General features: G+C 41.2%; 1 protein-coding gene and 1 non-coding gene across 8 annotated transcripts in view; one reads left to right on the top strand and one right to left on the bottom strand.

Annotated features, from left to right (window-relative positions):
- Fhit (fragile histidine triad diadenosine triphosphatase) overlaps positions 1 to 15,669 on the top strand; it is a 1,519,265-nt gene that overhangs the window by 618,220 nt on the left and 885,376 nt on the right. For all 7 annotated transcript variants that reach the window (XM_029468749.1, XM_021182256.2, XM_029468745.1 and 4 more), the window contains one exon: positions 11,502 to 11,619. The gene's annotated coding sequence lies outside the window, so the exon portion shown is untranslated. The remainder of the gene's footprint in view (positions 1 to 11,501; positions 11,620 to 15,669) is intronic.
- On the bottom strand, positions 12,050 to 12,250 carry LOC115029268. Its single transcript, XR_003834845.1, has one exon. It is a non-coding gene; the product is annotated as a small nucleolar RNA SNORA73 family (small nucleolar RNA).

Genomic DNA, 15,669 nt, shown 5'->3' with positions numbered 1-15,669 from the left:
AGGTGTCTTGGGTTACCCAGGACTGGCTGAGGTGGGAGTGCTGGGTTCTGATGATGGTAAGTGGTCTTGGTTTCTGTTAGTAAGATTCTTACGTCTGCCTTTCACCATCTGGTAATCTCTGGAGTCAGTTCTTATAGTTGTCTCTGGTTAGAGCATTTCTCTTTTGTGATTCTGTTAGCCTCTACCAGCAGACGTGGGAGACCAGCTCTCTACTGAGTTTCAGTGTTTAGAGCACTCTTTGCAGGCAAGCTCTCTTCTTGCAGAGAAGGTGCACAGATATCTGTTGTTCGGATTTGCCTCCTGGCAGAAGATGAAGGCCCCGAACAGGGCCTGTCCCAGAAGCTGTGAGCTTCTGTAGTCCACACTCTTACCTGTGCAGACTAGTCTTGGTGGGATCCGGGAAGGAAGATGGATCCCAATGATGCTGCGGAAAAACCCTCCTGGGCAGGGTGGACACCTCTCTTCTTGCATGAAACGTGCCTGGATGTCTGGATCCTGAAACGGGGCCTGCCTTAGAAGCTCTGTGGCTCCCACCTGACCCAGAAGCTGTTAGCTTCTGTAGTCCACACTCTCACCTGTGCAGACTAGTCTTGGCAGGATCCGGGAACCAAAATGTCTCTGGCTGATGTTCTGACAACAGCCTCCTGGGACGGGCTGATGCCTCTCCTATGGCAAGGAAGGTGCCCGGATGTCTGGAGGGAGAAACGGGGTCTGCCACAGAAGCTCTGTGGCTCCCACCTGTCCCAGAAGCTGTTAGCTTCTGTAGTCCACACTCTCACCTGTGCAGACTAGTCTTGGTGGGATCCGGAAAGGGAGATGGCTCTTGTGGATGCTCTGGCAAAGCCCTCCTGGGCGGGGTGGACACCTCTCCTCTGGCAGGGAAGATCCCCAGATGTCTGGAGCCTGAAATGGGGCCTACCTTAGAAGCTCTCGTTTTTTGTGTTCTTAATCTAATGAGTATCTGCATATAACCCCATTGTGAATTTTTGATCATATATACCCATCCCTTAATGTCTTTAGTTGACAAAAGTGTATAATTTTAAATAGATGTGGAAGGGTAGATGAGCCTTTTCTGTGAAATTATGTGCTATAGATTATAAAGAAGAAATAAGCTCTCCCTTCTACAAGGACTGGGTAGAAAGGATTCTGCTTTGGGTATAAAGGATTCTGCTTTAGGTAGAACTCTGAGCTTGGGGTAGATGCCTCTGTGCCTGTGTTTGTATAATTTGTCTTTTGCCAGTATACCCACGGTGTGATATAATACCATATTGCACATTAGTACATTTTAACAGCTTTGAAGTGAGATTTCTCGACACTCATAGAAGGATGGGGAATGTGTGTAGGGAAATTCCTTGGCAAGTGCACATCTGTCGTGATATTCAAGTGCTGGGGCATGCGCATCAGCGACTACATCAGCATTCAAGTGCTGGGGCATGCGCATCAGTGACTACATCAGTACATCAGCAGTTTGGCTCAAAATGTGAACAATATGTTTGCTAAAACAGACACAGTTGTGTCTAAATTGCAAAAACTTCTCTCAAACACAAGAAATATCACGATTGAAACTCTAATGTTTCAATTATTCTAGTTACAAGTTCTTAAAAAGGAAAGAAAGAAAGACACCAAACTTAGTTCAGCATCAAAAAAAGCCATTTGGTGCTACAGAATTTCTTTCTGCAGTCTGTAAGCAAAGTGGAACTCTATGGTGCTTCTGGGTGCTGATAATGTGCAAGGCTGTTTATCTTCATTAATTGCTAGCAGTGTGGTATATCATTATATAAACTTGATTTTACCTCTAATTAAATGTTTAAAATGCAGTTGCTCCACTTTGCTCTTGTGACAGGGTAGGAGATTAAGTGACTTTTGTTGCCCAGTGGAATTATTTCAAATGCTTTATTCAAATTAATTTCTGTTGGTGAAATACACTTTAAATAGTTTCCTCAAACCCTACTTGTTTGGGGGAAATTAATATTTCCTATAAATGAATATTTTTTAAAAATATGGCAAGTTTATTAATAGCTCTGGGAGAAGGGGGATATTCTGAAAATAGACATGAGTTTTCTTGATGGTTACATATCCTCCTGACAATTATTCAGGGCTTCTTAAAGCACACATTCACTCAACTGTATCCTTTAATCTGGAAAAGGCTATCTCATTAACTTATTCAGAAAACACCTTATTGCTTCTTGGTTAAGTTCCCCATGCTCTGTAATGAATTGGGCTGGAATTTAAATTCTGCCCTGAAAACTTGAAGTTAGGTGCTCACATTGGTACCAGTCTTAAGATCTTTTTAGATTTTCAAAGTGTAAGAATATGATTTCAAACTATAGCTTGCCTGGACATTTCTGCTACATATAGCTCTCTAGAGTTCCTTGTGTAACAGCCATCAAAGACCCCTTTTTGCTTTTTGTTTTGTTTTGTTTTTTAATCTCTGTGAGATAGCTCATTTCTTCGTATATAGCAATGCAGGGTTTTTTTTTTTGTTGTTGTTGTTGTTCTTTTTACCCAGCACTCCATCCTAAGCAATTGATGGTTCTTTAGCATCTTTGCATATAGGCTCCATAGTTCAGTTGTTTGAAACTTCAAACTGGGATCCCAGATAAACAACAGTAATGAAGTTCAGTGAGGCTCAGGTCAGTTGTGAAGAGCTTTTCAGCTTCTTCTGTACTGCAATAGAAGCAGCCTGAACTACCCTAGAATGTCAGCATCTTAGTGATGCTGTCTGTGCTTCACCAGGTGTTTCGTGGAATGGCAGTGTGCAAAATACTTTTAGCTGTAAGGGTCCGTCAAGTGTCTAACTCCAAAGGTTTTGTTTGTCTATGTCAGATAGAGATGTCAATTTCCTAATAGGATTGTTTTCGAGAAGCCAAATATAGGACAGGAAATGGATCAGAACTCCTGAGTGTTCAAGGTCTAACTTTCAGCTCTCGTTCTGTTCTTTTCTAAGGCTAAACTTGTAGTGAGTGGTTTAAGATCTTGCACAATCCCCTGGTGAGTATTCATAGCACAGAACTCCCCCAGCTGTTGAATAATCACCAGCACATCATGATAGATACCAGATGTTATTAGCTTCTTTTAAAAAGCTTCCAAACAACACTATACACTATTGTCATTAAATATCAGTGATAGGAGATTATGGTTCTAGGAATGAAGAGTTGGAGCAAAAAGAAACCAACAAAGAGCACCACAAACCTTTATTTGCATGTTTTTCTTCACGTAGGTTTTCCCTGATGTTTGTTTTAATGCTTTAATGCTTATTTAATGCTTATTTGAGGCACATTCCTTCCTCGTTTTCTGCCATTGCTCTTGTGTTTCACTCCTTTTCCTTTTAGAAAGCACAGATATATTAGTATGCCTCTTCGGTCCTCTGCCACCTACAAGCATAGGAAATGAGGTGGGAATGATGGGGTGTGAGGAAGCTTCACTTAGGAGAAGAGGGGCAGCCATGGTTCATCTGATGAAAGACTGTTGGCACAGGGAAAGTTACTAAGTAGAAGACAGAGAACTGGCTGTTGTTCGCTTGGGGAGCTTGTGCTTGGCTTGGTACTAAGCTAGGACTAAGGCAGAAGCTGTTAAATAGGTATGACTATTAGGGCCAATTGGTATAGACCTTGAACTATGTGCCCCTGGACTAGTTACTGTAGCATGTGGGTCTGGCTATTATTCCATATTTAGTTTCTAATGGACTAGACTAGTGTCTAATAAACTCAATGGCTATTCTCTGACTCTGTCTGAATCCCTCCTTTCATCTACCTCTCTCGATATATCAAGCTATGTAACACATGCTACAACTCATGGGCTTGTCCAGATATGTTCTGCTATTCCAGCTACAGCAGGACCATCAGTCACTAAAGGAAAAGGATTCACTACTGAAAACTGGAAATGAACTTTTTTTCCAGATATAAACTTTTGTGAAAACATTAAAGTACCACTCAGAATACTTTTCTTTTGTGTTTACTCAAATAGAGTTCTCAAAGCCACTCTGGGTTTCAGAAAAGCCTAATTACTTTCCTATACCACAAACAGTCGATAGAGCATGGGGAAAAGTCATACCTATAAATTTATATTACTTGAGGGAGAATATTTGGTCTTGGAAATATTAATGCAGCCTCCTACCTCATAGGTATTAGCTTTATTTGTGAAGTGGAATTTGATTTAGTTTCTAACCCACCTAAGAATGGGACACTGGAGAGAGAAGGGGGTTGGCACCTTCTCTGGCTCTGAGTTCTTAATTCCAGAGATGTCATCAGAGCAGGGGGGCTTGGATATGCCCCTGCTTTGCTCATGTTGAGGTTAATAGGAGGGCATAGAAGGCATCAAGCATAGTGTCAGATACTCCTTACACAGTGTAAGCCACTTCTTGTCAATGTGTTGCAGCAGGACACTGGGGATTGTTTCTCTTAACATTAAAGTGTTCATTATTTGTGATGAGTGACAGAAGTTGAAAGTTGCCAATGAGTACAGCTGAACTAGAGAATCTAGCTCGAGGAAAGAGTCACAGTAACTGAGACTGTTTTTGCACTGAGTTCTTATCTTGTTGTGTGTGAGCTCTGTGTGTGGGCACTCACGTGTGTGTGTGTGTGTGTGTGTGTGTGTATGTGTGTGTGAGAGAGAGACAGACAGACAGACAGAAAAAGAGAGTTCTGTGCACATGTGCACATGTATATATGTGTGAGTTCTGTGCACTCATGCACATGTGTGTAAGTGCTGTGAATGTGTGTATGTTTGTGCCATGTGCATGTGCATGCATGTGTGTGTGAGTTCTGTGTATGTGTGTGTGTGTTTCTTTAGTTTCAGGTCACTTGAACTGGTATTATTTGTTATAGTAGCACAAATAAATACAGACTGTTAAGTAACTGTGCTATGATAATATTAAATAAATATCTCTTTTTCAACTTCCTTAAAATGTCCCTTTTCTCAAAGGAAAATAATTTGCAGGAACTTTGAAACTGCCTATTATGAGATAGAGGCAGAGCACTATCTTGCCAACAGCATAAGTTAGAGCTTGTCTAGCTGAAGTCCGAACTGAATCATTCCTGGGTGGGAGCCACTCTTTTCCACAGTGCGTTGGAATGAGCAATCTCAAGAATGCCTCTCAAAAGGCACATTTTACATTCCTATTGGCCATTTTCATCTTGCTTCATGACCTTTTAGCACACCAACTTCAGTCTTCCACAACAAGAGGCAACTCTAAAAATGTACCTGGATTCTCAATTGTTTTCCTTTGAGGGTTTCACTTCACATAACGGACCATGCTGGTTATTATGTGTGTGGAAGAGTGTATAATGGGTGGCTCAGAGGCTGTCTTTCCTTGCTGATATTCTTGGAGGACTTTGCTTAGCACCATTCCCTGCTTTGTGGGACTCCTTGCTGTCAAAATAATGTAAACACCAGGGAAGGAACTTATGTCTCCATCTGTTAAGGCCATCATATTCCTCCATAACGATGTCTAACTAGGTTTTATGAGCTTTATATAAAGACGAGGTGGGCCTCTGAGGTAGAGATGCTGCTGGGTGGAATCACAGGAAGATGAAAGTGAGGTAGAAGGCTATGAGATGTCCACTCAGCCTGACAGAGTTGGTGAAGAACATGTACCATTTTAATTGCCAAATTAGTTGCAGTTGTGAGTCTAATGGTCTCCTTTCATTTCTAATCATGGATTCAGCTTTTTAGAAAATTCAGGTGTAGAGGAGGATTCCCTTTTGGTCCTGAGGGCTGGCCATATTCTAATGCTGACTCCCTCCGCTGGGCTTAGCTGAAGTTTATGTCAACTTCTATGAGAAACAGAACTATCTCTCAGATTGTGTCCCTCAGTCCTAGCTGAACCCTAGCATGGGAATCACTTTAAACTGCCCCTCTGGAAGCCTTCTCCAGACCCTTGAAAGTCTGTAAAAGCCCCTTCTCATGGGATTCTGTGTGCCTGCCCACCTGGATTCACATTAGCAGTCAACTCAGCCATGCCTCTTTCAGTATGTTCTTCCCTTAGCAGTGGGTCCTTTGCCCTATTGGATTTTGGTGGCACAGGGCCACAGAGAAAGTACTCAGTAAATATGTGTTGAATTAATGTATTTTCCTAGAGAGACTTGTTTTATTTATGGAATAAGAGTTTTAAGCATGCACATAGAAATTTGCAAAATAAATATTTGCTGATTGGATTTTCAGTGCTTAAGTAATGTTCTGTTGCAAGGCAGGCACCTCTGGAAAGGTTCATTAATGGTGTGGGATTATTATTTACAACATTGAAGCAGTTTTCTGAAAGTACATATACATTATTCCCTCTTTCCTCCTAAGTGCATGGACTCAGTGAAAATAAACAATAAATCAATAACAGGCTCAGAATTACTGGAAGAAGCAGCATGCTGTCTGCTTTTCCTGAAGATGAGATATAGACTCAACAAGTGAGGAGGGGCACTGGCTTCTGTTGTGACAGCCAGTGGGCAGAATTGGAAACAGGAATTTGTATTAACATTAACTCATTGTATTAATGTTAACTCCATTAACTCAGAGCTCTGGGTCATGGATATTGGGATTCTAAGGCACCATCACACATGCTTGGCTTTTTACATGAGTCCTGTGGATGAGAACTGCAGTCTGCATCCATGTGCAGCAGTGCTTTATCCACAGAGTTGTCTCCCAGTGTCGTTGTTGTAATTTTTCTTTAAGGAGCAAAAGACTGCTGTTCATAGTACTGCAGACACGTGGCTTTCTGGTGGCTTCACTATTAACCTCAATACAGAAACTTAGGAACTCAACTTCATAAATTTACCCAGAGTGAAAGGAGACCAAGGCCATTAACTTACACTTAGCTACCTTAGAACAAGACAGGACGGTCTAAAGAGAGGATGCCACAGAATCACAAGAGAAACAGGAGACAGAGCATCTAGCTGGAGCATCCAACTATCATAGGAACAACAGAGGAGAACCAGTCAAGCCTGGAGGTAATTAGGAAGACTTCCAGGATGAGACTATTGAATACGCTTCCTAGGCAGGAGTTATCCAGGAGAAAAGATAGAATCCAGAAGACACCACTGCTTACTCTTGATGTTCACCTATACTCCACCCCATTGTACCTGTTCTCCAGAAAAATAGAGCTGCCAAGTTACATCAATGCTGCCAGGTTGGCACTCACTCCAGGGGCAGGTCATTATGGCAAATTAAAATACAATAAGAACCACAGTGTTTTGTTGTGAGTGTTGGTTTTTTAGGTAGACACTAACATTATTGTAATCCCTATGGAGAGAGAATTTCACAGTACATGAAATAAAAATGCATATATTCTTTGCCCTTTCCATTCTAGAAATTTATCCCAACTATAAATCCTCATGAGTGAGCAAAGACATGAATAAGTGCTCCTCCTAATGTCTTTCATATCAGCTGAAGTTTAGAGGAATTCTACATGTCTATCAAAAGCCAGTGATGAAATGATGCATGCTCCATCTGTGTGATGTAGGACTTTGATGCTTGAAGGCAGAATAATGTAGATGTAGCTGTAATGTGGAAAGATGGCAGGATGATGTATAGAATGTGTATCCTTCTACTGTGTGAACAGAATGAAGCACACAGGAGCATATGTGGTTCTGAGTTGAAGGAAACATGTCTGTGAGCCAAGTTGGCCTGGAGGGGAAGCAAACTAGTTATTGCATGTGTTTCAGTGTGTCACCAGAGCTCACATAGTCTATGGAATGCAAAGGTTGTTACAAAATACAGTCATGTGTTGCTAAAGAGCAGGGTGTACTCTGAGAAGTGTGGATTCCATCATGTGAACTCGTAGAGTATATTTTCCCATAATGATGTGGCTACAGGGCTACTGTGATACAGAATTTTACTGATCCTCTATTACAGCTGTAGCCTATCCTTGACCAAACCTCACTAGGCAGCATGTGACTGTGGTTTCTGAATGATTTCAAAATTCAAAGCACATGAAGGGGTTTGTAGCATATGGCTGTTGATGCTGATCTTTAAATAGACGCTGTAGACCCAAAGAGCTGTCTCCCAGAGGAGAATGTCTTTCTCATCTCTTGTTGCATGTTCTTGCAAGCTGTGGCACCCATACGAGTCAACATTCTATCTCCCACTATATCTACTCATAGCTGAATCCTAGATTCAGTTTTGGAAGCATCTAAGTTCTGTAAGCAACACATTTACAAATCACTTCTCAGATAGTGTATCTTTGCTATAAATTAAATTTACCAGAAGAGCTTGCCCACATGCAGAGTGCCACCTTGTTGTGACTCAGACCTAGTTGACTGGGGTGAGTCAGGGAGCCCCAAGACCAGTGGATTCTAATGTAGAAGATTTGAATTTTACTTCTCACTGCTAGCTATGCTTCGTCCTCTCCTCATTCTTTCCTCCTTTCCTTCTTTTCCTCTTTGAGAGTTTGATAGCATGGAGTCTTCAGAACATTCCACTAGATTTTGAAGTCATTTACCATGTGCCTCACTTCTTACTTTTCAAAGAAAGAAGGAGTAAATTGGGAGCAATTTGATGCATTCTGTGTCATTTGTCCTGACTAACCTTAGCAGAAGTAGAAATGGGACTAAGCTTTGCTTCCTGCAGGCCTAAGAGGATTGGCCTCTTTCAGGTATCTGATTTGTGATGAGACCCAGCTTGCTTCATCTCTGCCCACTCTTTCTTGCTCTATTATGACAGAAGATCCCAATTTGTCTGTAGGAACAAAGAAGAGAGAAGATTCGGGTTATGGACAGCTGACCTTTGATGTTTTTTTTTTTTTTTCAATCTGAGTGCTTTTAAATAGAGAGAGGAAGGAAAGGGAGTGGCTGGATTGAAGATGGAAAGGAGACTGTCACAGGAGAGCCTAAATTTTGGGTATTTGCCTCCTGGTACAGATTGTATTCCTGGCTACCTGGCTAAGGTTGGTCCTGAGATAGTCTTTTCCCATGTCATTCTGTGAAATACAGCATGGTCAGAGGAGAAGATGAAATAATGGATGTATACATTCTGGCACAGTGCCTGGCATTTAGCAGAAGCTAAGTAAGTGGTGAGTAACATTAGCAGAGGAGCAGAGCATGGACACTGAGGTCATCATCAGAGCTCACTGGGCTGTGGGTGTTTGGATAGAGTTAGCATTTTCCTTGTCCTCCCTCAACCCATAAAGTTCAAGGGACCCAGTTTTCTTTTGTGTAAGATGAGAGCATTCAGCTGTTTGTCTTTCTAATGTGCTCACTATACAGGGGTAAAAGGAAGGGTTTCTTGTCTTTCTTTTAAATTTTATTCCATTGACACCAAGGTATCCCTTGTCTTGCATAGAGCTTGGCTAGAAAGAACTCTCTTGGATGAATTTGGGTCCTGGACAGGAATCGTGAACTCCTGTGTCCCCTGTTGATGCTTTTCAGCCAAAGATGCTCAGCTTCCTTGGTTTGTTTTTCGTTTCTAACTTGGAAGTTGAGGCTAACATGGACCACACCTATTTATATTGATGAGGAAGAAAGTCATATAAATGAAGTCATAGGGTCTATCCAATAGAATGTTCCAGAAAGTATTTCACAAGACTGCTCCCCCCCCCACACACACACCCAGTCCTGGTCATCTTTATTCATCATTCCCTAGGGTCTGGCTGAGGAGGAACTGAGCAGTCTCTATAACATCACCAGGCTCCATCCCAAGTGTGTGTTCCAGTCAGAGGTGTCTCCTGTTTTTTGTTTTTTTTTTCCTTTCTGAATGCTCTGACTTCGTTCTACTGTTTCAGTCTTCTTTGTGTATTGTAAGCCAGCACTCTTCAGAGTGGAATTTTGTGACATGACATTCTTTTTAGTCTTACTCCCTCAACAGGAAGAAAACTCCCTTTATTTACAATGCACTGAGGATGTGGGTCAGTGACAGTGATGTGTCTGACTTCTGTTGGGTTTGATCCCTGCTGTTGAAAAACAACAACAATGATAATGCTATGTAGTTTATGTACAGAATCCAAATAAACAAGGACTAGTATTGGAACATTAGCATATTAAAGGCTCCTGGAAGTCCTCACAGAAACGGAAGCAAGATAGAAAGAAGACCCAGTGAGACAACTGTGGCAGTTTTCATGATGGTGCTCCAAATAACCTACTGGCTAAAAACTCTCAGAGACAGTGAAAGGTTCTGGTCAATTATTTCTGTTTTATTACATACAAATTGAACAAAGAAGAGTCAGTTGCTTCAAAGTCTGTCTTACAAAGAAGCTGGAGTTGACTTATGAACTGGGGTGTTGGCTTCATCTGAGTACCAAGCTTGCTTTAATTGTAGGTGTGTTCACAGCTTATCAATGGCTGTCTCAGGCCCTAGTGCTGGACTTTCTGAGAGTTTTCATTTAAATATTTTGCTATAGAATGGGCAATAAGATTTAGGACTAATTGAAAACAATACCCAGTGAATCTATAAATAAATAATTACAGTTGTTTACGAATAACATCAGAGACCACTACTCAGGCTGTGTAATGGAAAGACGTTCAATAGAAATCCAACAAAATACTGGCTCAGAAAATTGCTTTCTGAAGATCAGAAGTAGATTTATTTGAGTCTACACATTTCTGATTATGCAGGAATATGTTACTGTGAAGTTTCAGGAGCTTTCAATCTTGAGATAGTCTTTCTTAATGCCTAGGAAGAAATTTGCTTCAGAATTAGGTGTAGAGCTCTCAGCTTTGCCTGCTTTCTCTCTTATGAGCTGTTGTCGTCTCTTGTCAGGTCATTTACTGACAAATAAGGATATAATCCCTCTTTTGATATTGTAGCTGACCTAGTAATATATATTCTTTGTTATTTTCTAATCTTGTAAAGTTAAAGGGAAAGGGTCCCACGAAATGGGTTTGATGCCTGAAGTGACAGAAAATGAAGATGACAGCAGCAAATGCAGAAAGAATAAATTCGAGGTGATTTGTTTGAATTAGCTTTATGGTCTCATGTAGTTTTGTGGACTGAGACCAGAAGCCAGGAATAATCAAAAAGCCTCTTGCCTAAAAACAAATGTATTTTCCAAGAACATTTTGGCCCAGCTAGATATTACACTGTAAGATCTTCATTCAGTAGTATGAATACAAAAGGCAAAGAACTGGACAGAGATTGTATGTCATATGCCAGAAATGGAATAGTACTTTTTTTATAGGACCTATTATATTTTTAAGTGTGGCTGTATGTTTGTGAGTGGTGTGTGTTTATGTACATGTGTGTTTTTATATGCATCACCTGTGTATATATTTGTGAATGAGGTGTGTGTGTGTGTGTGTGTGTGTGTGTGTGTGTGTGTGTGTGTGAATGGAGAGCCACGGTGATGCTGCCAACTGAACATCAGTCTTCTGTAAGATCAGCATGAGTCACTGACCCATCATCATTTTTCTAGGTCTGGACCGGCAGTTCTCAGATCACAGTTGTACAAAACAATGATGGCCTTTGTAATAGCTTTTTGCATTTTTCATGTTAGACAAACATGTAAAATTAGAAGAGATAAATAGGTTCTGAAAAACATTTTTGATTCTAGGCAAATAATTTTAAATTGCTTCGTTTTCCAGTTAACAGAAGAAGAGACTACATTTGGCACACCAGAGGCAACCGTGATAGAAGGTGTCTAAACAGCAACTGATCTCTGTTTACGGTGTGAGCAGTTTCATTCTGCCACAGCACTCAGAGGTACCTCATTCCTAAGTCATTCATGAGTGTGTATGAGTGTGTGTGCATGTGTTTTACCTAGACCTAGAGAGCTTTCCCCCTTGTAATGATATGGTCAAATGTAGTCTAGTGATAAATATCAAAATAAATGTTGAAATAATTAATTAATAAATCCAGACAGCATGTTAACTATCTACCTCAATGGTTTACATTCCAGAATGAAACACACACACAAGGCCTTTATATTTTGATATGCCTTAAACAGCACAATAGCTGAGCCACTGTCTAACTTCCATGTGATCAATTCATGTCCTGCAGATAATTCTGAGTTATTACTGACTAAATTCTATATTTTATGTTGGCATCCCTTGACCCACTTGGGCAGTCCTTTGGGCCTCACTCTCCTGGCTCCATCTCATGGCAGCTATGCCTCTCTGTCTGTGCTTTTTCCCCCTTATTTCTGCATGGTTTGTCTCCTCAGTCATTGTCCACAGGATGCTGAGTAGTTATAGGAATATGCAGGCGCAGACTCAGAAGCCCAGGTTCATCTCCAACGTTGTGGAAAGGGACTGTACGTCACTGGGCTATGCCCTAAGCTCCCATAAGCCACTAGGACAAAGCCCCGGGAGAGTGACCTCCTGTACTTCTTAGACATGATGTCTCTCCTCCTCCCCACACTGGATACTCTCTCCCTCCTCTTTCTCCTGATCACAAGCCTAGGAAATTCCAAAAACCCACCTCTGTCTGTCCTTCCCAGATATTGGTTATTGGCATTTTTATTTACCAATCTTAACCAACTGGGGGCAGGTTCTTGGAAGCTATGTGCAGACACTTGTGTAAGCAGTTTGGGGAATGTGACTAGCATTAATAATATAAGCAGCAACATAAAGGGTTTTTTTTTAATTTTTTATGTGAATATGTGTGTGCCCACACTACATGTGTGATGGATCATGTAGAGTCCAGAAGAGGTCATGAAACCCCTGGAACTAGGTTATTAATGTTTGTAAACCATCATGTGGATGCTGATAACTTGAACTTTTTTCCTCTGTAAAAGCTATAAGTGCTATTAACCATTGAGCTGTCTCTGCAATCCACAAACAAAATATTTCATTTACAATCAGAAAAAAAGTCTAGTTTGGAACACTTGTGTATCTCAGTACTTGTGGTGTGAAGGCCCCACTGTGACCAACTTCAAGTCATTGATGCATGTCAAGTAGTTTATACGATTCTGAAAATTTTAATAAGGTCTTCTCATGAGCAGTTGTGAGCTACCTCCTGCCCTCTTCTGTAGGAGTTTTCTTGGTTTCTTGTAATTCTGTGAGCTTGTTTTCAGAAAGTAGCTATAGCTGTACTTATAACTACAATGTTCTTGAAGGCACTGGAGAAAGTGTTCAGTAAATAGCAGCTTCTTTGATCTTTAAGCTCCCTTCCAATCCCAGACTTGCCATTCTTGCTCAAGAAGACATGCTTAGCCGGGCGTGGTGGTGCACACCTTTAATCCCAGCACTGGGGAGGCAGAGGCAGGCAGATTCCTGAGTTCGAAGCCAGCCTGGTCTACAAAGTGAGTTCCAGGACAGCCAGAGCTATACAGAGAAACCCTGGCAGCTGGCATACTCCTGATCTTTAGACATGGAGCCTTTATCTAAAGAGATCTTTGCATTAACAGAAACTGTGTAAGGAGGCAACCTGTGCTAACACAGGAAACCTTTGTCCTTCAAAACAAGGGTTGGCAAATCCAACCTACCAACTGAACATAACCTAATTCTGTGCAGTTCCTCACCAGGGGCTTTTCATATTTTCTAATTATTTTTTAAAATGGAAAGAATAATTTGTGACACAAGAAGATGATACCAAGCTCAGGTTGTAGGTTCTACTTTACTGGGCTTGTCATTCATACCCGCCATGTTCATCTTGTCATCTGGAATGTTCTCCTGAACCAGGAGACCTGAGGGCTAGCAAGACTGGTAGTTCCATTCTGTCCAGAGAATGTTTGCCAACCCTGGTTTCCAAGGCTGCCTTCAAAATAAGTATGACCAACTAGTTCAATGTTCTGGGTATGACTAAAGCTGAGCGAAACCAATAACATTCATCCTTCATATATTGAAAGGAGTTGCATAAGAAATGGAGGGGACTCACTGGTCTGGGGAGGCGATGGTTCATTGGGGAAATAGTTGCTATGTTAGCAGGTAGACCTGAATTTTGATCTCCAGGATCCACCGTGGTGCAGCTGTAATCCCATGCAGGGGAGGGAGATAGCCACAGGAGGATCCCAGGAACTTGTTACCCAGAGTCTAGCCAATCAGTGAGCTAGTTCAGGGAGAGAACCTGTCTCAAAAATAAGGTGGGGAGAGAGGGAAAGAAGATGCTCAGCATAGACCTCTAGCAGCCATAAACATGGACATGTACACATACCTCATACACACATGTACACATACAAACTCAGGAAAAATTTGCAAGGAGTATAAAAGGTTTGTAAGAATTCTCAATATGTAAAAAGCATTAAGTGAACAAGAAATTTCTTGCTTGTCTCAAATCACATCTGTTCATTTTCTTTTGAACTTGCTACAGGGGAAGCTTCTAAAGTTTCCTGGTGGATGATCAGACCTTGTCTTTGGATGCCAGGCAGAGACCATGATCCTCCTTAATCATGCTGTAAACCCATATTGCTGGTCCTACAGGGGCTGCATAGGAACACAGACTTATTCAATGTTGGTCATGGATGCTTTTGTTTTAACTACTCATCTTCTCTCCACGTCCAAATCCAGGACTGTTCTGATGATCACGAAGGGTGTTTAATGTGTTGGCACAGGAGCCCACAGAGCAGCACATAATAAACGCTACTTTTTGTTTGTTGATGGTGAATTGGTTCACATAGGAGCCCTTCACTCTTTCTGTCAAGGAGTTTAGCTCAATGGTTGATATGTATGAGGCTCTGGGTTCAATCCCCAACCAAAGAAAAACAAAGAGAGATCCTTTTCAAATGCTTTTATTTTTGTAGACAGAAACAAACATTTAATTTGACAGTGTCTTGACAGAAGTTTTCACATCCCACACACTCCACCTTAGGGGTGTCATCTGGAAATACAACTCATGGTATTTCAAAGCTTGTGTCTGGATGAAGGTTGGATGCTCTCACGCACGTCTCCTCCAGAAGAGGCTGCTTTTCTAGCAGGAAGCATTCCGGTGAGAGGAGGAAACCAGCTCATTGAATACATATACACAGTGTGAAGAATTCTGTTCTGTTAAAATACGTCTGCTAATAAAGTCCTTACCTCCAGGGGAGAAAGCATCCCCTAGTCCTGTGGTTGCCCCTATAGTCTGCCTTGACAGGCTTCACTATTCAGACAGCTCCAACAACCATAGGGATTATACTGTTTTAATCAAGTAAATCTCCACCTTGGCTGCACATTAGAAAACTCGAGTGTTATTAAAATACCCTAGTATCCAGCCTAAAATACCCCACTGTCCAGCTTATCCCTGTCTGAGGGTAGGAGCTTAGCACCAGTCTTTGAAGTCCTTACTACAGTCTTACTTTCAAGGTGCAGCCTGTGACCAAGGTTGAGAATCCCCACTGGAAACCCTTAGATTTCCTTAGACTTTTGTTTTTAAACCTTCTAAGCGAGATCTTGCTATCCTGTTACTATGGTGTTTGGACTTCTTAAGCATATTTAAGTGCAGCATCCATTGTCAGCTACTTATATTTCAGTCTCCTCTCCAGGGAAATTTACTGATGGAATCTTGTTTCATTAGCTTAATAAAGAGAGATTTTTCAGAAGGTAAAAGATGAGGATGATAAGAAATGCATTTTTGATGCCTCTGAGAGAAGAATCCCATTGTAAATTCTGCTGAGAGATTCTGCTTAGAATCACCTCATGGCTAAGCGCTCCAGATCCAGTTGGTTTTACCTGTCCAGGATGCCTTTAAATAGGGCAGTGTTCATTGTAAGGCAATGTTTTCTGTGTACTTCCTAATAGTGTTTTATATGTTCATGCCGATAAGTTGTTCTCTCATTAACATACTGCTCATTGTGTTTGGCTCATTATAGATATTTTCTTTTTTTTTTTTTTTAAT

The sequence above is a fragment of the Mus caroli genome, chromosome 14 (genome assembly GCF_900094665.2).
Source record: "Mus caroli chromosome 14, CAROLI_EIJ_v1.1, whole genome shotgun sequence".
In the NCBI taxonomy this organism is placed as follows: Eukaryota; Metazoa; Chordata; class Mammalia; order Rodentia; family Muridae; genus Mus; species Mus caroli.
The sequence above is the reverse complement of the archived record's forward strand: the minus strand, read 5'-3'. Positions and strand labels throughout refer to the sequence as shown.